This window comes from Lipotes vexillifer, unplaced genomic scaffold (assembly GCF_000442215.2).
Source record: "Lipotes vexillifer unplaced genomic scaffold, Lipotes_vexillifer_v1.1 scaffold311, whole genome shotgun sequence".
Taxonomy (NCBI): Eukaryota; Metazoa; Chordata; class Mammalia; order Artiodactyla; family Lipotidae; genus Lipotes; species Lipotes vexillifer.
In genome coordinates, this window is record NW_006791012.1 from 6,956,787 (window position 1) to 6,983,008 (window position 26,222).

Consider the following 26,222-nt stretch of genomic DNA (forward strand, 5'->3'; position numbering starts at 1 on the left):
TCCCTCTCCCCTCCCCCCGTCCTTCCCCCCCTTCCCAGCCGCCGGCGCCTCAGCGCCCCTCCGGCCTGCGCACCTCCCCTCGCCCCCCTCCTCTCCCCCGCCCGCTCCGGGGACCGCCGGCCTCCCTCCCCCATTCTCCTGCTCCCCGCCCCGTCCCCGCCGCCGCCCGCCCTAGTCGCCTCCCCGCCCGGCCGGCCGGCCCCCTCCTCCGCCTCTCTCCCCTCCCCCCCGCCGGTCGGGATCAGTCAGTGCGATCCGAAGCGGGGGAGGGGGGGGCGGCGGCCGAACGATGTGCGAGAACTGCGCAGACCTGGTGGAGGTGTTAAATGAAAGTAAGTAGCCGCGGCGGCGGCCTGTCGGGGTGCACAGTTTGGGGTCCCCGCGCCGCTCTCCGGCTTCCCCGAGCTGCCGTGGCCTGCGGGAGGCGACGGCCGAGCCGGGCGGCTTGCGGGCCTAGCGCTCCGGGAAGGTACGCGGTGGCGCGGCCGCCGCGGCGCCTCGGGCCCAGTCCGGCCCGGTTACCTGGGCGCCCGAGAGGGGGCCGTCGCGGAGCTCCGGCCAGGCCGGGCCTGAGCGGTCTCCGCTCTCGGAAAGTTTCCTCATTACAGGTGTCAATTAACGTAGGCACTAATGAGCCATCGCCTCTTTCGCCCTGCCGGGAAGGTGAGGGGAGGTGGGGTCCGAGGACGAGGCTCTCCTCTGTAGTCCGAACCCTTCGACCCTCCGGCCGCCCTCTTTGATTTTCAGCGTGCTGCCTAGGCCTCTTACCTGCTAATTTTCATTAAACTCCCTGCGAGGTGGTTGGTGGTTTTCCCGTCTCTTGGGGGTGTGTGGGTTGTATTAAACCTTTCTCTCTGACCTTAAATAGCTGAAAATGAGGTGATAGTGATGACTGGAACCTTTATACCTATTAAAAAAAATTAATGATGTTTCTTCTTAGTGTACCATTCGTCGTTTTAATGGTAAATTCTCTTCTCTTAAGGAGAGCACTGTACTACAGGTACCATCCCCGGATAATCATGGCCTGTCTCCTGGAATGAAAGGCCTTATTCCGTATGCTTTTATTACAGAGCGTGCAGTGCTCTTTTCTAGTTAGATTCCTTTCATTTATTTTACTCCAGACCCTTGTAAGACGGTATTTTAGCTTAAAGAAACAAGACGTATTGCAAACTATTTCTGGGCCCAAAGGCCTAGTTGGACGAGGTGAATTACATAAAAGATTAATTTACAAAAAGTTGATTATTGAGAAAATGCTCACTTACGAACACCTTTTGTGGGTTTTGGATTTGTGTTTTGTGTGTGGTATTTCGAAAGACTTCCAAATTGTCTATTTTCTAATACGATTCTTAAAAACAATTGATTATAAAGTGTATAGTCTTGTTTGTGTTTGAATTTTACTTTATTGACCAAAGGCAGTAATAAAAGTGGAAGGGTTCTAGTTTACTTTCAACTCTGTATTTACTTCCTGACAGGTGGAAACAGGCTTTTGCACAAATTCAAACTATACAGTATTTGTGTCATTCCAAATTTTCCTAGAATTTTAAGGTTATTTGTATTTATTTTGAGGTACTTTTATTTTTGGTGTAGGTGGTTTATGAAATGATAAACTTAATTCCTTAGTACTTATTTCAGTGAACTCTATTTTAAATGTCTCAAATGTCAGTTGTGTGATTATGGCTTGGTTTTTCTGAAACTGGAAAATGAATAGCTTTGCTATCTTATATATTAGGAGAAAACTGCTTTTAATAGTTTTGTTGGTGTTTAAAAATTATTTTAAACCTAACTGTGACAATTAATTTTAAACATAGTATCTAAAGAAACTAAAGTTTGCTAATCCTTATTACCTTTTGAAAAGAGACATAATGAAGGGTTCTATTGAGGGTTATTTGGGAAACCCCTAGAACTTTGTCTAGAAGCACTCAAAAATGCAATCGATTTATGGAGTTAGAAATTTAGCTTTTGTTACCTTTAATTAAATATGGTTAATTGAACCAGGTTCGCAAAATTTGGCCATGCAGACCCTTAAGAAACCTGTTTTAATGAACAGATAAGGATTTTCTGTTTGTGTACGAAAAATACTTTGTTTCTTAATATTTCCTATAAAGCTCAGTTTAAAATTTTGCCCTTTAAACTCTAATCTGACAATGAAGCTTCCTTAAAAAGAAATTACTTCAGTAATTTTATTTGTAGGTTATACCAAGCTATGACTAGTTGCTTCTCCACTGCCCCCGCCCCCAGTTCTTTTACAGTTGTTTTCATTTTCCCTTTGTGTAGTTCCTGTATCTCAAACATAAGATGCTCAAGTTCCCAGAGAGCAGAGGGTATTACTGTATCTCATTATGGTAACACTTATCCATGACTGGGTTGGAGCATAATGGCTGGAACTTGATAAAACTTATTGAATTAAAGTAGGTTATAAATCTTTCTTGTAATCTCACAATAATTATATATTAAGTCTGTCCTTTTTTCCCCCATAGGTTGTGCAAAGATGAGCATCAATTCATCCTTGATTAGAAATTCAGAGTTAAAGTCCCAAAATAATGAGCTCAGAATTCATCTTTCAATATAACTCCCCATAACAATTAAACAAGAGAAGAAATAAAATTAGTATATCTTTTTTTTTTTAATAAGAAACTTTATTTATTTATTTAGGCCACACTGCATGGCACATGGGATCTTAGTTCCCTGACCAGGGATTGAACCTGAGCCCCCTGCATTGGAAGCAGTGTCTTAACCACTGGACTGCCAGGGAAGTCCGTAAAATTAGTATATCTTTAGGTGGTGTGTTGGATAGATTTAAAATACCAAAAACTTATTTCTTGTCAAATTTACAAACACTGATCAAACCTAAAGAAGTCTTCCTTGACACACCAGTAAGTGTATAATCTAAAAATTTTGTGTTTTAAATGAAAAGGTAGACATGATGTGGATAGTATAGCTTTATATCTGATATGCTCAGAGTTTTGATAAGGTTAAGGACTTCCTATGAAACGTTTATTTTAAAATCTGGCAGAATGTAATGTAGTTAAACTAAAAATTGATGACAGAAGATAGTAAATAGCTTCCTTTGTCATCAGTTTTTGATGAGAATATTAATATTACCAGTTATACCTCTAGTCCTGCTGAGAATCTGAAGCTCTCAGCATAGAAACATATACAGGTATTCAGACACAGTACAGTTTTGCCTGTAGGTTAAGGGCCCATTGAAGCGTGTCCATGGAACCAGGCTAAGGACTCGGTGATAAGGACCTCCTTATACCCTTTTTTAGTAGTCTTGACAGGTGTCTTAAAACTTGAAATTACATTTGAAAATAGCATTTGGCTTTAGTGTTAGAATAACCAGTTTCAACAGTACTAACATATTTGGGTTTTCATATTTTTTTCAGTGCTTTGTTTTTAATACGGAAGATGTTTTAAAATGTGGAATATATTGAGTGAACTTTGCGCCTATCAGTTTGTGGGGTTGCATTCAGTTTAGGAAATAATTTTAAGTTTACATTCCTTTGCTTGTTCTCTTGACTTTGTATATTTGCTACTTTAATAGCTACCTTTGTGAGCTAGTTTGCTAAATCTAAAAGCATTTCTGGATGTTGAGAAGCTGGAGGCCTGAAATTATGCTTTGGGCCATCAGCGTTGCTAGCTCAACTAGTAAATTGAGGTCACTCTTTGCCTTGGTGAGGTAAATTTCTCGAGAGCAGAGTGAAAATGGCTTTAAATGTACATCCATCTTTTAAACCATTTGTATGTTGTGGATTTTACTCTGTGTGTTTAATGAATTAACCCTTTATGAAATGTTTTAAATGGGTAATTCATTTGTCGTTCCTAACTATCCTTTGTGATAGGCAGGGGCAAGTATTAGTATCGCTCCCTTTTTTTTTTTCGACCTTGCTGTGCAGCTTGCGGGATCTTAGTTCCCCCACCAGGAATTGAACCTGGGCCCACCGCAGTGAAAGCGCAGGGTCCTAACCATTGGGCCACCAGGAAATTCCCTAGTATCTCAATTTTAAATGTGAAAACATTGAACCTCAGAAAGGCTAAGTGGTTTGCTAAAAATCACCTGTCACCTGCTTAGTTAGTAGTCAGATCTAAGCTAGAACTCAAGATACTCCACCAGTATTGGCATTTTTATTTTTAAAGTATACTTTATTGAGCCATTTGTGTTGGGAACTTTTTCCATTCTTTGAGGTAGGTACTTTATCACCCATTTTAGATAAGAGAACCGAGGCTTAGAGTTTACCTAAGTTGCTTAGAGTCACATGACTTTATTTGGTGGAGTCAGGATTTGCACGGGACTTATCTCACGTCTTCTAGAAGCCCGTGCTCTTTAACCATTATGCTGTGCTGTATAAACTTTACGATGATCTATTCAAATGGAAGACATTATGAGTACACTGAATGGCAAAGTAAAAAATTACTAAATTTTTATGTGTTTTCACAAATTTGGGCATAATTTTGTGGTAATTGTAGAAAGAATTTAAAAGTGGTGGTAGAGACATTGCTTTGGGAGAGATCCCTGGTGTTCACCTTACTTGCTACAAGTAGTAAATTCTTCCTTCTTCTAAAAGAAAAAATAATAATAATAATAAAAGTGGTGGTAAATGTAGCTGAATGGGAATGTCTTAATATATCTTAATGTTGTTAGCAGTGAGCTCTTTAGTAAACTAAACATTTCTGGGGTTTTTAAAAATATAAGTATATAGGCATGAAAAAATCATTAGTAACATTTTTTGATAGACATTTAATTCTGAAATTTGAACTGATTCTTAAAATTGGAAATTTGATTTTACTACAATACAAAATACCAAATTACCAAAATTTTTAATTTGGTAAATTAATCTTGCTAAGAATATATACTCTTAAAACAGTTACTATTTGAAGTACTATTTTCCAAAGATCATAATACAATTTCAACTCATATCTTTATAAAGTAACTTATAAACCATAAAGCACTACAGTGTGTAGTAGATTTTTAATAGCAGACTGCATTGTCAGTGATAGCTGTTGATAGCTAGGTTTAGCACTATATTCATGAAATGTGTTAATGTTTCTTATATGTTTAATAATGGGGCTTCCCTGGTGGCGCAGTGGTTAGGAATCTGCCTGCTAACGCAGGGGACACGGGTTTGAGCCCTGGTCTGGGAATATCCCACATGCTGCGGAGGAACTAAGCCCATGTGCCACAACTACTGAGCCAGCACTCTAGAGCCCGCGAGCCACAATTACTGAAGCCTGTGCACCTAGAGCCTGTGCTCTGCAACAAGAGAAGCCACCGCAATGAGAAGCCCACGCACCGCAACTAAATAAAGCCTGCGCGCAACAAGAAGACCCAAGGCAGCCGAACATAAATAAATAAATTAATTAATTAATTAAAAAAAAAGAATATGTACTTAAGTTACAAGCCATCCCCCCCCCCCTTTTTTTAAAATAGACAACAGCCTCTGTTTCTGGATGCTGAATTCCTTAAAGTCAGGGGTCATATTTTGTTTCTTCTTTTCCCAGTACTAATATAGTGCCTTGTAGAGAGTAGGTGCCTAGTGAATATTTTAGTTAATGAAAAGTTTTTGTAGAACGTGAGTGCCTAGGCTCAGTGTTCTTGGGCCTATTGTCAGTAGTGATTTAGATATGAGAGTTTGTGGATAAATTATGCTGAAGGTGCAGATTATATTACATATATTGCTTATTCATAAATCAGTAGGTATGTACTTATAAAAAGTATCCACCCTAACCATGTTCTAATTTTTTTTTTAATACATTTATTTATGGCTGTGTTGGGTCTTCGTTGCTACACGTGGGCTTTCTCTAGTTGCGGCGAGCCGGGGGTGGCTCTTCGCTGTGCTGTGCAGGCTTCTCATTGCGGTGGCTTCTCTTGTTGTGGACCACGGGCTCTAGGCACCCAGGCTTCAGTAGTTGTGGCATGTGGGCTCATTAGTTGTGGCTCATGGGCTCTAGAGCGCAGGCTTTAGTCATGGTGCATGGGCTTAGTTGCTCTGTGGCATGTGGGATCTTCCTGGATCAGGGCTCGAACCCGTTTCCCCTGCATTGGCAGGTGGATTCTTAACCACTGCCTCACCAGGGAAGTCCAGTATGTTCTAAATTAATAGATAATGCAAAAAGGCAAAAATTTTTCCATATAGGTGGTGAGATTTGAGTCTGTGGGATGAAATTTCACTAAATAACTTTTATTTATGTATTTATTTATTTATGGCTGTATTAGGTCTTCATTGTGGTGTGCGGGCTTCTCATTGAGTGGCTTCTCTTGTTGTGGAGCACAGGCTCTAGGCCTGCGGGCTTCAGTAGTTGTGGCATGTGGGCTCAGTAGTTGTGGCTTGTGGGCTCTAGAGCATAGGCTCAGTAGTTGTGGTGCACGGGCTTAGTTGCTCCATGGCATGTGGGATCTTCCCGGACCAGGGCTTGAACCCATGTCGCCTGCATTGACGGGTGGGTTCTTAAACACTGTGCCACCAGGGAAGCCCACTAAATTACTTTTATTTAAGATTTTATATACCAGGAAAATAATTGGACTTTTAACCTTTTAATGTGATTAACACCTGTTAATGTTATTTTTCTCTCAGATTCCATAGAAATTAAAAAGTCTCCAAATGTAGTTTACTCAGTTAATTGAGAACTGATGTAGGATACACATTGCCTCCTCTTGCACCTTTTTAAAATAAATTTATTTAATTAATTTATTTTTGGCTGTGTTGAGTCTTCGTTGCTGTGCATGGACTTTCTCTAGTTGGGGTGAGCAGGGGCTACTCTTTGTTGCGGCGCGCTGGCTTCTCATTGTGGTGGCTTCTGTTGTGGAGCACGGCCTCTAGGCACGCGAGCTGCAGTAGTTGTGGCTCGACTCTAGAGCGCAGGTTCAGTAGTTGTGGCACACGGGCTTAGTTGCTCTATGGCATGTGGGATCTTCCTGGACCAGGGCTCGAACCCGTGTCCCCTGCATTGGCAGGTGGATTCTTAACCACTGCGCCACCAGGGAAGCCCATTCTCTTGCACTTTTTTTTTTTTTTTTTTTTAAACTATGGAAGGGACAGGTTTCTCTTCCTGCCCTGGCTATAACCTCTTCTAGGGACCTTCTAGTTTACATCCCCTGAAAGACCTTTCTCCCTAACCATTGCTGATTGGATTCCAAATAGACTTCTGACCTGGTGGATTGGTGGGACTGTTGTCCATCAATCAGATTTTTTCCTTTCAGAATGTTTGAACTAAAGAGCCAGGTAAGGCTTCCCTGGTGGCGGAGATTATTTGCAGAAGAGAATTGGGGCAAATTTTTGGAAATAGTTGATATTGAAGCTCTATAAAGAGACGGAAGTTAATACCCTCTTGGCTTTCTTTTTTATTTATTTCTCTGCATCAGGTCTTAGTCGTGGCAGGTTCCTTAGTTGTGGCTCCAGGGCTCCTTTAATTGTGGCATGCATGTGGGATCTAGTTCCCTGACCAGGGATCACACCCGGGCCCCCTACTTTGGGAGTGTGGAGTCTTATCCACTCTGCCACCAGGGAAATTCCCCTGGTGGCTTTCTTTCTTTCTTTCTTTCTTTTTTTTTTTTGTGGTATGCGGGCCTCTCACTGTTGTGGCCTCTCCCGTTGCGGAGCACAGGCTCCGGATGCGCAGGCTCAGCGGCCATGGCTCACGGGCTCAGCTGCTCCGCGGCATGTGGGATCTTCCCAGACCAGGGCACTAACCCATGTCCCCTGCATCGGCAGGCGGACTCTCAACCACTGCGCCACCACGGAAGCCCAGCCCCCTGGTGGCTTTCTAATACTGAAGCTAGGTGCTCCTATTTAGCTGTCTCCCCTGTACATACCATTTGAGTTAATGTGCAACCAGAAGAGTTTTGATTCAAGTATTGCCCCATGATGAGCTCTCCTGTATTGGAAATTAGGTGTAATCTTCAGCTGTGAGTGCTTCATTATAATCTGGCTTACTTTCTTGGAACATGTTGGGCAGGTGTCATCTGTGGTGTTTGGTGGCAGGAAAAAACTTAAGAACCTCTATTGTTTGCTTACTCATCTCTCTACCAGTGTGTTTAGTCTTTTTGAAGAGAATAAAAGTAGTGTTGTTGTTTTTCATTCTAAAAAAGGATACCTGCTTTTTTAGAAAAAAATCAAGTAGTGCAGAAAATAATAAAGAAAATTAGGATAACCGAAACTGTTTACCAAAGAAATCGTTCATGTTTTGGTAAACATCTCTTAAGTCACTCTTTTCTCTTTCCTCAGATACACTATTTCGTGTAAATAACCTGATTACATGTTATTCTATATTATTATTATTAATTTTAAAAATAAATAAATTTATTTATTTATTTATGGCTGAGTTGGGTCTTCGCTGCTGCCCGCGGGTTTTCTCTAGTTGTGGCGAGCAGGGGCCACTCTTCGTTACGGTGCGTGGGCTTCTCATTGCGGTGGCTTCTCTTGTTGTGGAGCACGGGCTCTAGGTGTGCAGGCTTCAGTAGTTGTGGGTCGCTCTGGAGTGCAGCCTTAGTAGTTGGGGTGCATGGGCTTATTAGTTGCTCCATGTCATGTGGGATCTTCCCGGACCAGGGCTCGAACCTGTGTCCCCTGCATTGGCGGACGGATTCTTAACCACTGCGCCACCAGGGAAGTCCTTATATTATTTTTACTAATAAGATGTAGCTACTTTTCCATGTTAATATGGACTTATATTATCATTTTTAATGGCTTTAGTGTAGTATTCCATTACTTGGTCATACTGTAACTTAATCAGTCCTCTAATGATGGGCATTTGGGTTGTTACATGACTTTGTAATTGTCTGATTATCACCTTGAATATAGCCTCTGAAATCACATTGCTGAGTAGTTCATGCAGCATATCTGGAAGGAAATCTGGCAATATGATAAAACTTTTAAAAAATTATCCTTCCAACATTAGAGCATGAGTGTAAAGCCTTCATAATCTTAAAGTGTTTATTTTGACTCTGAGGTCTGTGGGGCTGTTTTAGCAATGTATTGGTTCTAAACCACCATAAGACAAATTTGGAAGAGACTTTTTATTCTGGGTAACTTTGCTGCCAGACTCATGAACTTTGTTCTGATTATTGAGAAAGGCTCAGTAACCAATGATGAATGTAGAAGTATAAGAGCAGTAGTAAGAGCACTAACTCAGAATAAATTGAGACATGAAAATGCTTAAGACAATAGAGGTTTTTTTTTAAATTTTTTTTTGCGGTACATTGAGACATGAAAATGCTTAAGACAATAGAGGTTTTTTTTTTTTTTTTTTTTTTTTGCGGTACGCGGGCCTCTCACTGCTGTGGCCTCTCCCGTTGCGGAGCACAGGCTCAGCGGCTATGGCTCACAGGCCCAGCCGCTCCGCAGCATGTGGGATCTTCCCAGACTGGGGCACAAACCTGTGTCCCCTGCATCAGCAGGCGGACTCTCAACCACTGCGCCACCAGGGAAGCCCAGGGAGTGTGGAGTCTTAACCACTGTGCCACCAGGGAAGTCCCCACTTACCACAGTTTAGAATTATGTATTTATTTTTATTTACTTGTTTAATGTCTTTTTAGTTTTTATTTTTATTTTTTTTTTTGGCTGCACCGCGTAGCTTGTGGGATCTTAGCTCCCTGATCAGGGATTGAACCCTTGCCCTCAGCAGTGAGCACGCAGAGTCCTAACCCCTGGACCACCAGAGAATTCCCTTTAATGTCTTTTTATTATACAGGGTTACAAGTTCTGTGATTGTGACTAGCTTACATTAACTGAGTTTCGCAGTGCCTACACATACTAGGATCAATATGTATCTGCTAAAATATCTGAAAAATCTTAAGATCACTGGAGGTGGTTAATGGAAGATGAGGGTAGGCTGGATGTGGTAGTTTTTCCTGTTTTCTCAAATTTTGGGGACATTTCAAGTACTGTCAATCCTTGCTTTTGTGATGTCTTGCTCAGCACCCCCCTTCATAAAAAGGTGCTTCATTGATTAAAAAAAAAAAACCCTCATTTTGTTAAGTTGTGTTTTGTTTTTTTTCTCTGAGTGTCCCTTGAGATTAACCCTTATGGATTAAAAATCTAAGATTGGGAATTAGTGTTTGAACCCAAGTTAGGACTCTGTTGCAAGAATCAGAAAGAACACCCCATTTGGCAGAAAGAAAAAGGAGTTTTTAATTTTATTTTTATTTTTAATTTTTAAAAAAATTTATTATTTCATTTTTGGGTGCGTTGCGTCTTACTTGCTGCGCGTGGGCTTTCTCTAGTTGTGGCGAGTGGGGCTACTCTTTGTTGCGGTGCACGGTCTTCTCATTGTGGTGGCTTCTCTTGTTGTGGAGCATGGGCTCTAGGTGCATGGGCTTCAGTACTTGTGGCACACGGCCTCAGTAGTTGTGGCCCGCAGGCTCTAGAGCGCAGGCTCAGTAGTTGTGATGTATGGGCTTAGTTGCTCCGCGGCATGTGGGATCTTCCTGGACCAGGGCTCGCCCCGTGTACCCTGCCTTGGCAGGCGGATTCTTAACCACCACGCCACGAGGGAGGTCCTGAAAAAGGAGTTTTTTAAAAGCCGTAACTGAGCAGTGCAGGTGTGTGCTATGTTCTGGTGTGGTCTACTCGTTTTTTGTTTGTTTGATTTTGTCTTTTAATTGAAGTATAGTTGATTTACAGTGTTGTGCTAATTTCTGCTGTACAGTGAAGTGATTCAGTTATTCATATATATACATTCTTTTTTATATTCTTTTCCCATTATGATTTGTCACAGGATATTGAATATAGTTCCTTGTGCTATACAGTAGGACCTTGCTGTTTATCCATTCTGTATATAATAGTTTGCATCTACTAACCCCGAACTCCCAGTCCATCCCTCCCCCACCCCCCCACCCCCCCCCCAGATATTGAATATAGTTTCCTGTGCTATACTGTAGGATCTTGTTATCCATCCATTCTATATATAATAGTTTGCATATACTAACTCCTAACTCCCAGTCCATCCCTCCCCCACCCCCAGTCCACCTTGGTAACCACAAGTATGTTCTCTATGACTGTGAGTCTGTTTCTGTTCTGTAGGTAGGTTTATTTGTGTCATATTTTAGATTCCACATATAAGTGATATCATATGGTATTTGTCTTTTTCTTTCTGACTTGCTTAGCTAAGTATGATAAGCCCTGGGTCCATCCATGTTGTTGCAAATGGCATTCTTTCATTCTTTTTTATGGCTGAGGTGTATTCCATTGTATATGCATACCACATTTCCTTTATCTATTTGTCTGTTGATGGACATTTACATTGTCCCATATCTTGGCTGTTGTGAATAGTGCTGCTGTGAATGTAAGGGTGCGTGTATCTGTTTGAATTAGTTTTGTCCGGATAAATGCCCAGGAGTGGGATTGCTGGATCATATGGTAGTTCTAGTTGTAGTTTTGAAAAAAAATAAACTTATTTACTTTATTTATTTATTTTTGGCTGCATTGGGTCTTCGTTGCTGCGCTCAGGCTTTCTCTAGTTGTGGCGAGCGGGGGCTGCTCTTCGTTGTGGTGTGTGGGCTTCTCATTGTGGTGGCTTCTCTTGTTGTGGAGCACGGGCTCTAGGCATGTGGGCTTCAATAGTTGTGGCTCGTGGGCTCAGTAGTTGTGGCTCATGGGCTCTAGAGCACAGGCTCAGTAGTTGTGGTGCATGGGCTTAGTTGCTTCACGTCATGTGGGATCTTCCTGGATGAAGGCTCGAACCCGTGGCCCCTGCATTGGTGGGCGGATTCTTAACCACTGTGCCACCAGGGAAGCCCCTATTTTTAGTTTTTTGAGGAACCTTCATACTGTTTTCCATAGTGGCTGAACCAATTTACATTCCCACCAACAGTGTAGGAGGGTTCCTTTTCTCCTAGTGTGGTCTACTCTTAATCTGCAGATTCATAGCATTATCAAGACTTCATTTCTCTGTGGCTTGCTCTGCTGTGCTTCCTTGGTTTTGACCTTAGTTTGGCCCTTCTCAGAGTAGCAGAAATGGCCACTGCACACCATCTTTATACTACACTGTTTGCAAATCACATGTTTATACTACGCAGAGCAAAAAAGAGAGAATCTCTTCTGAAACCTACTGTACAAGAACAAGGAAGCTGCTTTTTCCAAAACCTGGCTAGCAGATGGTGCTTCATAGATCATTGGCCCATGTTTTTATCATGGGCCTTATTCCTGAAGTAGAGTTCAAAGAGGATGGATTTTGGTTGGCTTAAACGGATGACCTATTCCTGAAGCTGAACCCACCAAACCTCATAGCTAAAAAATGGTAAGTGTTACCCCAAAAGAAATTTGGCATGTTGTGATTATGAAGAAGGTGAAATTGTTTTTGGACAGCAAGCACACAGATATCTAGTACACTGCTATACTGAAAACCTTTTTTTTTTTTTGGCAGTTTGTAACTTTTTTTGACAGTCAACGGTTAGTTCTCATCCACATCAACTGTAAGTTTTTGAAAGTGGTGACAGGTACCTAGATAACCAACGTATAGAGTTTGTCTATTTATTTATTTATTTTATAAGTGTATTTTAAAAAAAAAATTATTTAGGCTGCACTGGGTCTTAGTTGCGGCATGCGGGAGCTTAAGTGTGGCATGCAGACTTCTTGGTTGTGGCATGCATGTGGGATCTAGTTCCCTGACCAAGGATCGAACCTGGGCCCCCTGCATTGGGAGCGTGGAGTCTGGGACATTCCTAATTCTTTGGCTCATACTGTTTTATGGAGCATGGTGTCAATGTGCCCATCTGGAGATCCTGTTTTCTTAATGGCAGATTTCTGGATCTCTTTCAGTGCTTGAGGGGCACGCTTCTTGAAGCTGACTCTGGATGCACTTGTGAATGTTGATGGTATATTCTCTGGTTGCTAACCAGAATGGTTGAATGGCCTTCTTTTCACCCTTCTTTGCAGGAGTCATTCTGCTGGGTCCAGTTTGGAAAATTGAAAACCATTTCTTTTTGTTTGTTTGCTTGCTTGTTTAAATTTCATTCATTCATTCATTCATTCATTCCATTTATTTTTGGCTCTGTTGGGTCTTTGTTGCTGCTCGTGGGCTTTCTCTAGTTGTGGGGAGCAGGGGCCACTCTTTGTTGTGGTGCGCAGACTTCTCATTGTGGTGGCTTCCTTGTTGCGGAGCGCAGGCTTTTGGGTGCGCGGGCTTCCGTAGTTGTGGCATGCGGGCTCAGTAGTTGTGGCTCACAGGCTCTAGAACGCATGCTCAGTAGTTGTGGTGTATGGGCTTAGCTGCTCCATGCCACGTGAGATCTTCCTGGACCAGGGCTCGAACCCGTGTTCCCTGCATTGGCAGGCGGATTCTTAACCACTGCGCCACCACGGAAGTCCCCAAAACCATTTTTTTTTTAACATCTTTGTTAGAGTATAATTGCTTTACAATGGTGTGTTAGTTTCTGCTTTATAACAAAGTGAATCAGTTATACATACACACGTGTCCCCATATCTCTTACCTCTTGCATCTTCCTCCCTCCCACCCTCCCTATCCCACCCCTCTAGGTGGTCACAGAGCACCGAGCTGATCTCCCTCTGCTATGCGGCTGCTTCCCACTAGCTATCTATTTTACATTTGGTAGTGTATATATGTCTGTGCCACTCCCTCACTTTGTCCCAGCTTACCCTTCCCCTCCCCGTATCCTCAAGTGCATTCTCTAGTAGGTCTGCATCTTTTTCCCAGAACCATTTCTTAACATTCTATTTACTGACTTGATTATTTTTTGTGTGTCTTACTTTAACTCTTTATGTTTGAATACTTTTTTTCAATATATAACAAATATATTGAATATTTTATACATGTAAGCATTTGCTGTATGCTGTGGTAGATACAGAGATACATTTAGATGTATATCTATTCTTAAGGAAGGTTAGAGTACAATACAGATGAGGCAGTAGGATAATAGTTGAGTGATCATTGTGAGTTCAAGTCTTGTTCCTGTCATTTATTAGATCTCTGGCTTTGGTTATGTTCCTAAATCTCTTAGTGCCTTCTTACTTACTTGAAAATGAGGATAATAATGACTTAAATAAATACAGGGATTTTGTGAGGATTAAATAAGATAATGCATATCAACACTTAACACAGTGCCAGTGTAAGAAGTATACAAAAAACAATGGTATGAAAAGACAAATGGTAAATTCCATTAAAGTATATATAGCTGAAGTGCAGTGGGAGGAGTTTAGTTTTCTAAGATTGGAGAAGGCTTCATGGAGTTGATAGAATTTAAGTTGATCTTTGAGTAATTTTCTTTTTAATGATTGCAATTGGAGAAATGGTTATTTCAGTAAAAAGAGTTTTGTTAAAAGTTTGTTCCAGCTAATTTTCAGTATTTATAAAAGATTGATTTCATATGTACTGTTTGCTTTTTTAAGGAGCATTTTCTCATTTACTTATGTATATCTGAGAACAGAATTTAATGGCAGCCTACTTTTAGTCTTTTGAATATAACACGTATTTAACTAGCGTTTATCCTGTGAAGAAAAAAATAAAATATCCTTGCGCATAGAAATTTGGGTCATGTCCAGGGTCAATAGGTAGAAACTTTTAAGGCTTCTGTTGGCAAATTGCCTACTAGAAGGGTTATGCTAATTTATAGCCCAACAATAGTATTTAAGAGTGCCTGTTTATTTGCATTAGATATTTTGAAGAATCCATATAGTAGAGGAAAAACAGATATAGTCATTATCCAAAACTACTTGGTTCCTGCAAGAGTTCAGTTATTGAGGATTATTGCATTGTTTGTATTGACATATTTGGTTTCTGAGTTTTACTTATTTATTTTAAATTTTAAATTTTAAAATTATTTTATTTTTTTTATTTTTATTTTTTTTTTATAAATAATACACAATGTATTTATTTATTTATTTATGGCTGTGTTGGGTCTTCATTTCTGTGCATGGGCTTTCTCTAGTTGTGGCAAGTGGGGGTCACTCTTCATCGCGGTGCGCAGGCCTCTCACTATCGCGGCCTCTGTTGTTGCGGAGCACAGGCTCCAGACGCGCAGGCTCAGTAATTGTGGCTCACGGGCCCAGTTGCTCCATGGCATGTGGGATTTTCCCAGACCAGGGCTCGAACCTGTGTCGTCTGCATTGGCAGGCAGACTCTCAACCACTGCGCCACCAGGGAAGCCCTAAAATTATTTTAAATTTATTTATTTATGGCTGCGTTGGGTCTTCGTTGCTGTGTGCAGGCTTTCTCTAGTTACAGCGAGTGGGGGCTACTCTTCCTTGCAGTGTGCGGGCTCCTCATTGTAGTGGCTTCTCTTGTTGTGGAGCACAGGCGCTAGGCGCGTGGGCTTCAGTATTTGTGGTACGCGGGCTCAGTGGTTGTGGCTCTATAGCGCAGGCTCAGTAGTTGTGGCATACGGGCTTAGTTTTCTCCGCGGCATGTGGGATCTTCCCAGACCAGGGCTTGAACCCGTGTTCCCAGCATTAGCAGGCGGATTCTTAGCCACTGTGCCACCAGGGAAGTTCTGGTTCCTGAGTTTTAATAACGAGTATTCTACTGTTATTTAGAAAAGCTTTTCCCACTCTGAGATCAGATATTCAGTTAAGCTTTTTTCTAGTTTTTATGAATTGTTTAATTTTTAATCCATCTGGAATTTATTTTAGTGTAAGTTATGAAGTGGATCTAATATTAGTTTTTCCAAACTATTACTTATTGATCTTAGCGTCCATCTAGTTTTTCACTGTTTTGATATGCCACCTCTGTCTTATACAGAATTTTTGAGTATATTCCTGGAGGTCTGTTTTTAAGCTTTTTATTGTTTAATTAATTGTTTGGTTTTAATTTAGTTGCTTCATGATATATTTTAGTACCTGAAAATATTAAACCACATTGCTAGTGAAAAGTTATTTATTCCTTGAGATAAAACTTCAGAATTCTTTTGTTGTTGTGTTGCCCCCCTCGCCTCACATTCTGTTGGAATTTTTATTGAAATTGCATAATGTTTTTAAATAGGAGCATGAGTTGACATCTTACAGTATTGATTCTGCCACTTCAGGAAGCATAATGTGCTTTCCCATTTATATAATCTTTGTGAAACTTTGTGGGGTTTTTCCTTTATGTAGATTCTGCACGTTTCCTTTATAATTATTCCTAGGTATTTTTATTTCTTGTTCTTATAAATTGAATTTTCACACACCTTTATCATTAATTATTTTGCTTTATTTTGATAACAGTTGATAACAGTTTCATTGAGATACATACCTTACATGTCACCCATTAAAACTGTACAACTCAGTGGCTTTCACTGTATTCACAGAATTATGCAGTCATCACCACAGTCAATTTTAGAGCACTTTCATCACCTCAGAAAGAAACCCGACACCTTTTAATTATCACTCTAAATCCCTGTCCTCCCAGCCCTAAGCAACAGTCTACTTTCCCTATGTATTTGCCTATTTCGAGTCTTTCATATAAATGGAATAATAGTATATCTTGTGACTGACTTCTTTCACTTAGCATATTTTCAAGATTCATCCATGTTGGAGCATGTGTCAGTTCTTCATTCCTTTCTGTGACTGAATAATACAACATTGTATGAACATAGTACTTTTTTTTTTTTTTCTTTTTTTGGCCGCACCGTGTGGCCCGACCAGGGATCAACAAACCCATGCCTCCTGCAGTGGAAGCATGGAGTCTTAACCAGTGGACCAGGAGGGAAGTCCCCACATTTTCTTAATCCATTCATCAGTTGATGGACATTTGGGTTGTTTCTACCTTTTGGCTCTTATGAATAATGCTTCTGTGAACATTTGTGTAAAACGTTTTCCATGGACTTAGTTTTTACTTCTCACAGGTACCTGGGAGTGGAATTACTTGGTCAAACGGTAACTCAGTTTTACATTTTGAAAAACTGCCAAACTGTTTTCTAAAATGATGCAACATTTTATATTCCCTTCAGCAGTGTATGAGGGTTCCAGTTTCTCAACATCCTCATCAACACTTGTTATTTTGACTGTTTTATTCTAGCCATCCTAGTGAGCTTACAGTGGTATCTCATTGTGTTTTTTTTTTAATGTGGAATCTTTAGTTGTGGCATGCGGGATCTTTGTTGTTGTTGTTGCGGCATGCAGACTCTTAGTTGCGGCATGTGGGATCTAGTTCTCTGACCAGGGATTGAACCCAGGCCCCCTGCATTGGGAGCATGGAGTCTTAGCCACTGGACCACCAGGGAAGTCCCTCTCATTGTGGTTTTGATTTGCCTTTCCCTGATGAATGATGATGATGAATATCTTTTCATATGCTTATTTATCATTTCTCCTTTCAGATCCTTTGCTCACTTTTCATATGCTTATTTTATTCATATGCTTATTTCATATGCTTATTATCTTTTCATATGCTTATTTATCATATCTCCTTTCAGATCCTTTGCTCACTTTTTAATTGGGTTATTTATTTTTTATTATTGGATTGTCAGAGTTCATTAGTATATATTCTAGACACGCGTCCCTTATCAGATATATATAATTCGCAAATTTTTTCTCCCATACTGTGGGTAGTCTTTTCACTTTATCACTACTGTTCTTTGAAGCACAAAAGGTTTTAATGTTGAAGTTCAGTTTATTTATTTCTTTTGTTGCTTGTGCTTTTGGTATCATGTCTATTGCCAGAATGCATTGCCAAATCCAAAGGCATGAAGACTTACCCCTATGTTTTCTTGTAAGTTTAATAGTTTTGGTTCCTATGTTTAGGTCTTTGATCCATTTTGAGTCAATTTTTTGTACATGGTATGAGGTAAGGGTCCAACTTCATCCTTTTGTATGAGGCTGTCCAGTTGTTCTGCCACCATTTGTAGAAAGACATTTTCCATTGAGTGATCTTGGCAGCTTTGTTGAAAATCAGTTGACTGTGGATGAATGGGTTTGTTTTTGGACTCTCATTTCTTCTTTTTTTTTGTTTTAAAGTGGACATCCCTTCTTTTATTTATTTACTTATTTATTTATTTGGCTGTGTTGGGTCTTCCGTTGCTGTGCGCAGGCTTTTCTCTAGTTGCAGCGAGTGGGGGCTACTCCTCGTTGTGGTGAGCGGGCCTCTCATTGCGGTGGCCTCTCCCACTGCAGAGCACGGGCTCTAGGTGTGCGGGCCTCAGCAGTTGTGGCACACGGGCTCAGTAGTTGTGGCACACGGGCTCAGTAGTTGTGGCTCTAGAGCCACAGGCTCAGCAGTTGTGCATGGGCCTAGCTGCTCCACGGCACGCGGGATCCTCCAGGACCAGGGCTCGAACCCGTGTCCCCTGCATTGGCAGGCGGACTCTCAACCACTGCGCCACCAGGGAAGCCCCTGGACTCTCCTTTCTGTTCCATTGATTTATATGTCTGTCCTTCTGCCTTGATTACTGTAGCTTTGTAGTAATATTTGAAATTGGAAAGTGTGAATCTTCTAACTTTGTTGTTTTTCAAAATTGTTTGGCTGTTCTGGGTCCTTTGAGTTTCCTTATGAGTTTTAGGATTAGCTTTTCAATTTTTACAAAGAAGCCAGCTGGGATTCTGATAGAGTGTGGTGAATCTATAGATAAAGCTGAAGAGTATTACTATTTTAACAATAGTAAGTCTTTTGATCCATGAACATGGGATGTCTTTCTATTACTTAGATTTCTTCAACTTTTTTTGACAGTGTTTTGTAGTTTTCAGAGTATAAGTTTTGCGTTTCTTCTTATTAAATATATTCCCAAGAATTTTATTTTTTTTTTAAGTCGTGAGATGTCACATTAAAGTCTCCTTTTTTTAAAAAATCATTTATTATTTATTTATTTAATTTATTTTTGGCTGCGTCAGGTCTTAGTTGCAGCACGCGGGCTCTAGTTGAGGCGTGTGAGCTCAGTAGTTGTGGTGTGTGGGCTTAGATGCCCTGCAGCATGTGGAATCCTAGTTCCCTGACCAGGGATCGAACCCACGTCCCCTGCATTGGAAGGTGGATTCTTTAGCACTCGACCACCAGGGAAGTTCCGAATTTTATTGTTTTTGATGTTATTGTAAATGGAATTGTTTTGTATGTTTCATTAAAAAAATTTTTTTTAAATTTTTGGCTGCATTGCATCTTCATTGCTGCGTGCAGGCTTTCTCTAGTTGTGGTGAGCGGGGGCTACTCTTCGTTGTGGTGCACGGGCTTCTCATTGTGGTGGCTTCTCTTGTTGAGGAGCACAGGCTTCCATAGTTGTGGCACGTGGGCTCAGTAGTTGTGGCTCACAGTGTCTAGAGCACAGGCTCAGTAGTTGTGGCACACGGGCTTAGTTGCTCCGTGGCATGTGGAATCCTCTTGGACCAGGGCTCGAACCTGTGTCCCTTGCATTGGCAGTGCCACCAGGGAAGTCCTCTGTTTCATTTTTGCATTGCTTGTTCCTAGTGTATAGGAATAACAATTGATTACTTGTTTATTAATTTTCTTTAGTGATTCCTTAAGACTTTCTTAGGATTTATACAAGATCATGTCATCTGTGAATAGAAATAGTTTTACTTCCTTTTCAATTGGGATATGTTTTGTTTCATATAACCCTTTATTATTAAATCTGTATCTTCATTTCGTTCCATCAGTGGTTCTCAAAGTTTGATGTGTGGACCCTGGGGGTCCCAGAGAGCCTTTCAAGGGGTCTGAGAGGTAAGTCATATTTGCCTTTTGGTTGATATTTTCACTGGTGCTGCAAAGGCATGGTGGATAAAACACGTTGCAGGAAATAACACAGTGCACTAAGTAGTTAATGTAATCTTTGCTGCCAAGCACTTGCTGTTTAAAAAAAATTTTCACTTGATGCCTTTGATGAAGCAATGGATATTAATATTATTAAATCTCAAAAGGTTATGTGCATGTCTTTTAATATCCTGTGATGAAATGAGAAATGCATATAAAGCATTTCTTTTGTTTACTGCAGTAAGATGGTTGTCTTAAGGAAATGCCCTAATGTGATTGAGTTGTAAGCTGAACTAGCTGCTTTTTTCATGAAACTCCATTTTTATTTGAAAGAATGATTGACTCAGAGGTTATCCAGATTTGGGTATATGGCGTGCATTTTCTGGAATGAATGAGGCAAGCATGTCACTTCAAAGAAGACTGATGGTGTTAGTTGCCAGTGATAAAATTGAGCTTTCAAGAAGAAATTAAGATTTGGAAAACTTGTACCTGTCACTGAGTTTGACAACTGCCCCAAACTTACGGATTTTTTAATGAGATTGATGGAACTATTAATAATGATATGATTTTTTGATATTGTGTAATGAAATATGTCAACACTGGAAAGATCTATATAACTTAGTGAGCCAGTGTTTTCCATATCACCAGTGCATGATGTTACAAAATCATTTATGGGCAAAAGGTCTATTCAGAGAGCAAGGTAGACCAGTAGATTTTAATGTAACAGTACTGATAAAGTTTTAGATTTCACATTGCAACTTGTCTTTTAGAAATTAAAACTCGGGGGCTTCCCTGGTGGCGCAGTGGTTGAGAGTCCGCCTGCCGATGCAGGGGATACGGGTTCGTGCCCCGGTCTGGGAAGATCCCACATGCTGTGGAGCGGCTGGGCCCGTGAGCCATGGCCGCTGAGCCTGCTCGTCCGGAGCCTGTGCTCCACAATGGGAGAGGCCACAACAGTGAGAGGCCCACATACCGCAAAAAAAAAAAAAAAAGAAATTAAAACTCGGGGCTTGCCTGGTGGTACAGTGGTTAAGAATCTTCCTGCCAATGCAGGAGACGCGGGTTTGAGCCCTGGTCCAGGAAGATCCCACATGCTGTGGAGTAACTAAGCCCATGCACCACAACTACTGAAGCCCGTGCGCCTAGATCCTGTGCTCTGTGACAAGAGAAGCCACCGCAATGAGAAGCCTGCGCACCGCAACGAAGAGTAGCCCCCACTCCCCACAACTAGAGAAAGCCTGTGCCCAGCAACAAAGACCCAACACAGCCAAAAATAAATAAGAATAAAAATAAATTAATTAAAAAAAATTAACACTCATTGAGTTTTGGTGTAATATCGAAGAATTTCCAAAATTATCTGACAGGGCTGTTAAAATAGTCCTCTTATTTCCATGTTCAGATCTTTTAAGGATGGATTTTCTTTATTTGCTTTACCAAAACTATATGGCAGCATATAGAATGCAGAAGCAGTTAATGAGAATCCAGCTGTTTTCTATTAAGCCAGAGCCTAAAGATATTTTCAAAAATTTAAAACAGCGCCACTCAAGTCACTGAGTTTTAAAAAATGGAAAACAGGTAATAAATTCATCGCTTATAAACTAATGAATAAATATTCCTAAATTTTAATTCAAAACACAATAAATATTGATAAATATAAATCACCTAAACATAAGTTCTTTAAAGTTTTCAGTTTTTTTGTTTGTTTGTTTTTTGGTTTTTTTGCAGTATGCGGGCCTCTCACTGTTGTGGCGTCTCCCGTTGAGGAGCACAGGCTCCGGACGCGCAGGCTCAGCGGCCATGGCTCACGGGCCCAGCCGCTCCGCGGCATGTGGGATCCTCCTGGACTAGGGCACGAACCCGTGTCCCCTGCATCGGCAGGCGGACTCTCAACCACTGCGCCACCAGGGAAGCCCCAAGTATTCAGTTTTTAAGCATGTGAAGGAGCCCTGAAAACAAAGTTTGAGAACTGCTGGGCTGCATAATCTTAAAATTTTCCCCTTCCTTATTCAGGGTTTTCTTACTCTAATCTCTTTGGTATGGAGATTACTCAGGGTTTAGTCCTTTGCTGTGTATATTATGAAGAGGTTGAAGTAAGGATTCAGTCTACTGCCATGGCTTCGTTATCTTTCAGAGTATATTTCTAGCACTGACTGATTTTCCAAGTGTCAGACCAATATCCTTAACTTAGTTCTAGACTTTTTTTTTTTTTTTTTTTTTTTTTGGTGTTGTGGCCTCTCCCGTTGCGGAGCGCAGGCTCAGTGGCCATGGCCCATGGGCCCAGCTGCTCCGGGGCATGTGGGATCCTCCTGGACCGGGGCACGAACCCGCGTCCCCTGCATCGGCAGGTGGACTCGCAACCACTGCGCCACCAGGGAAGCCCCCTAGACATTTTTAGTTAAGTATCCTTCATCCTCAAATTCAACAGAAGTAAAACTGAGTCCTTCATCTTGTACTCATATTTTTTTTGCTTGCTTCTTTACCTAAATCTTGCTTAACTATGAATTTCTCACACTGGAATTTATTTTAGTATTTGTTCTACCTTCTGTACTTTAGAATGATGCCTCTGGAACTTTAATGTACATATGATCACCTGGAGATTTTCTTAAAAAGGCAGATTAATTCAAGCAGTCTGGAATTTTGCCTGAGAGTCTTCATTCTAAGAAAGCTTCCACATGATGCTGATGTTGTTGGTCTTTAGTACACACTGAGTAGCAAGGCCTTAGAATACGTTAATTCCATTTATTCTGTTCCTGTCTTTTATACTATCGTTGTAGTGTATTTTAATTACTTATATGTATATATATTTTTTGTTTTTTGCGGTACGCGGGCCTCTCACTGTTGTGGCCTCTCCCGTTGCTGAGCACAGGCTCCGGACACGCAGGCTCAGCGGCCATGGCTCACGGGCCCAGCTGCTCCGCGGCATGTGGGATCTTCCCGTACTGGGGCACGAACCCGTGTCCCGTGCATCGGCAGGTGGACTCTCAACCACTGCGCCACCAGGGAAGCCCAATTACTTATATTTTTAAAGTTCAGTAAGACGTTATTGTCAAGTCAGTATTCATTTAGATTTACCCACTTTTATCCTTTCTGTTGCTGTTCATTTTCTCTTGCATCTCTGGGCTTTCATCTGGGATCATTTTTCTTTTAGAATTTCCTTTAGTGTGGTTCTCCTGTGGATGATCTTTCCCATATCTGCTTATCTTTTAAAATGAAGATAAAATATATTTTCAGACAACAAACACTTAAATAGGGTATTGAATTACAGATTTGTGGGTGCTGTTGCTTCTTTCAGTAAGTCATTCCATTTAAAAAAATTTTTGGCTTAAATTGTTTATACTGAGAATTCAGCCATCAGTTTTACTATTGCTTCTTTAAAGGTAAGCTTTTTCTTCATCTGTCTGATTTTAAGATTTTCTTATTGTCTTAGGTCTTCAGCAGTTTTACTGTGATGTGTCTACATCTCTTTTTGTATCTATTTGCAAACGATTCATTCTTGAATCTGGTTTGAGCTTTAAAAAGTTAGTTTTGTAGCCATTATTTCTTCAAGTATATGTCCTGCTTCATGATTTCATCCCTTTTTGGAATTCCAGTTACATAAATGCTATATGTTTTTCATCATCTTCCTTCTCTCTTTTGCTCTTCTGTATTTTCCATCCTTTTGTCTTTTGTGTGTCTGTACTTCAGTCTAGATATTTATTTTTGACCTACCTTCCTTAAATTATATGTAATTAGTATTAAAGCCATGTATTGAGATCTTAATTCCAGTTATTGTATCTTTTCATTCTAAAGCTTTTGATTCTCTTTTAATAGTTTTCAGAACTTCGCTGAAATTCTTTATCTTAACATCTACTATCTTGAACATATTACTATTATAAAGTTCAGGTCTGATAACTGATTAATCTCATTTTTTTCTTACTTTCTTTTCCCCTCCTCTGTTTTGATTATGTGGTTTATGGTCTTGTTTATTGGTATGCTTGATAAATTTTTTTTAACTTTGTTATAGAAAAACTTAGTCATGTGTAGAAGTAGGAAGGTTCATAGCAATGATATTTATGAATCTGTCATTCAATCAATAATTACTAGCTCATAGACAATTTTGTTTCATTTGTATCCTACTCATTCCCTTTCCCCCACCCACTGTATGATTTTCAAGCAAATCCAAGTATTATATGTTCCCTGTATACATTTCAGTATAGTTCTCTAAAAGGCAAATACTTTAAAAATACATAACCACAATATCATCATTACAACTAAAAAATTAAGAGTAATGTAATACAAAACATCTAGTGGTCAAATTTCCCTCATAGTCTGAATTTTTTAAAGTTTTATTTAATTTTTCCTTTAAAATTTGAATCAAGGTTCAGATAAAGTCTGCTGTAGTTGCTGATTCTTTTTTTTTTTTTCCTTCCCCGCTGCACAGCTTGCGGGATCTTAGCTCCCCGACCAGGGATTGAACCTGCACCCTCGGCGGTGAAAGCATGGAGTCCTAACCACTGGACTGCCAGGGAATTCCCAAACTTATTCATCTTGTAACTAGAAGTTTGTACCCTTTGACCAACATCGTCCCATTTCTTCCACCCCCCACTCTCCTGGCAACCGCCATTCTACTCTCTTTTTCAGTGAGTTCAGTTTTTTAAGAGTTCATGAATAAGTGAGACTATATAATGTTTGTCTTTCTCCGACTTACTTCACTCAGCATAATGCTTTCAAGGTCCATCCATGTTGTCACAGATGGCTGAATTTATTTCGTTATATATATGTACCACAGCTTCCTTATCCATTCATCCATCAGTGGACACGTAGGTTGCTTCCATTTCTTGGCTTTTTGTTGTGAATAATGCTGCATTGAACATGGAGGAATTACTATCTCTTTGAGATAGTAATCCATTTCCTTTGGATATGTACCTGTAAGTGGGATTGCTAGATCATTTTCTATTTTTGCATTTTTTGAGGAACCTCCATACTGTTTTACACTGTGGCTGTACCAGTTTACATTCCCACTTACAGTCCACCAGGGTTCCCTTTTCTCCAAATCATCAAAAACACTTGTTATCATTTGTCTTTTTTTTTTTTTTTTAACGGTATGCGGGCCTCTCACTGTTGTGGCCTCTCCCATTGTGGAGCGCAGGCTCCGGACGCGCAGGCTCAGCGGCTATGGCTCATGGGCCTAGCCGCTCCGCGGCATGTGGGATCTTCCCAGACCGGGGCACGAACCCGTGTCCCCTGCATCGGCAGGCGGACTCCCAACTACTGCGCCACCAGGGAAGCCCATCATTTGTCTTTTTGATGATGGCCATTCTATCAGATGTGAGGTGATAGCTCATTGTAGTTGATTTGCATTTCCCTGATGATTTGTGATGTTGAACATCTTTTATGTACCTGTTGGCTATTTGTATGTTGTCTTTGGAAGACTGTCTATTTGGGTCATTTGCTGTTTTTTAATTGGTTATTTGATTTTTTTTGCTATTGAGGTGTATGAGTTTCTTATATATATATTTTTAATTTTTTATTATTTTTAAAGATTTTTTTGATGTGGACCATTTTTAAAGTCTTCATTGATTTTATTACATATTGCTTCTGTTTTTTATGTTTGGTTTTTTGGCTGCGGGGCATATGGGATCTTAGCTCCCCGACCAGGAATCGAACCTGCACCCCCTGCATTGGAAGGCCTTAACCCCTGGACTGCCAGGGAAGTCTCCTTTATATATTCTAGGTATTAACTGTTTATAAGATAAATGGTTTGCAAGTATTTTCTCCCATTCTGTAGGTTGTTTCTTTTGCTGTGCAGAAACTTCTTAGTTTGATGTAGTCCTACTTGTTTATTTTGTTGTTGCTTGTGCTTTTGGTTGTGATAGCCAAAAATTTGTTACCAAGACCACTGTGAAGTAACTTTTCCTCTCTGTTTTTCGTTTTAGGTCTTATATTTGAGTCTTTAATCCATTTTAAGTTAATTTTTGTGTATGGTGTAAGATAAGGATCCGGTTTCACTCTGTTGTGTGCAGCTATTCAGTTTTCCCAACACCATGTATTGAAGACTGTTCTTTCCCCGTTGAATATTCTTGGCTCACTTGCCAAATATTAGTCAACCATTTACACATGGGTTTATTTCTGACCTTTTCATTCTGTTCCATTGGTCTGTGTGTCTCTTTTTATTCCAGTACCGTTTTATCATAATTTTTTAAAAATTATCATAATTTTGTAATATAATTGGAAATCAGGAAGTGTGATGCCTCTAGTTTTGTTCTTTCTTAGGATTGCTCTGACTATTCGGAGTCTTTTGTTTCATGTGAATTTTAGGATTTTTTTTTTTCTTTCTCCTTGAAAAATGCCACTGAAAGTTTGAGGGATGTCATTGAACTTTTAAATGGTTTTGGGTAGTATGGACATTTTAACAATATTAATTCTTCTTTGTGAACATAGGATATCTTTCCATTTATTTGTGTCTTCTTTCATTTCCTTCATCATTTTCTTGTAGTTTTCACCTTCTTGCTTAAGTTTACTTCTAAGTATTTATTATTTTTGATGCTATTGTAAATGGGATTGTTTTCTTTCTTTTTCAGGTAGTTCATTGTTAGTGTATTGAAATGTAACTGATTATGTTGATATTGTATTCTGCAACTTTA

General features: G+C 40.3%; 1 protein-coding gene across 1 annotated transcript in view; it reads left to right on the top strand.

Annotated features, from left to right (window-relative positions):
• The first annotated feature begins 268 nt into the window (after positions 1 to 268).
• The window catches only part of USP34 (ubiquitin specific peptidase 34), a 235,931-nt gene continuing 209,977 nt past the window's right edge, over positions 269 to 26,222 (top strand). Inside the window, 1 exon segment of the mRNA XM_007464137.1 lies at positions 269 to 332. The gene's annotated coding sequence lies outside the window, so the exon portion shown is untranslated.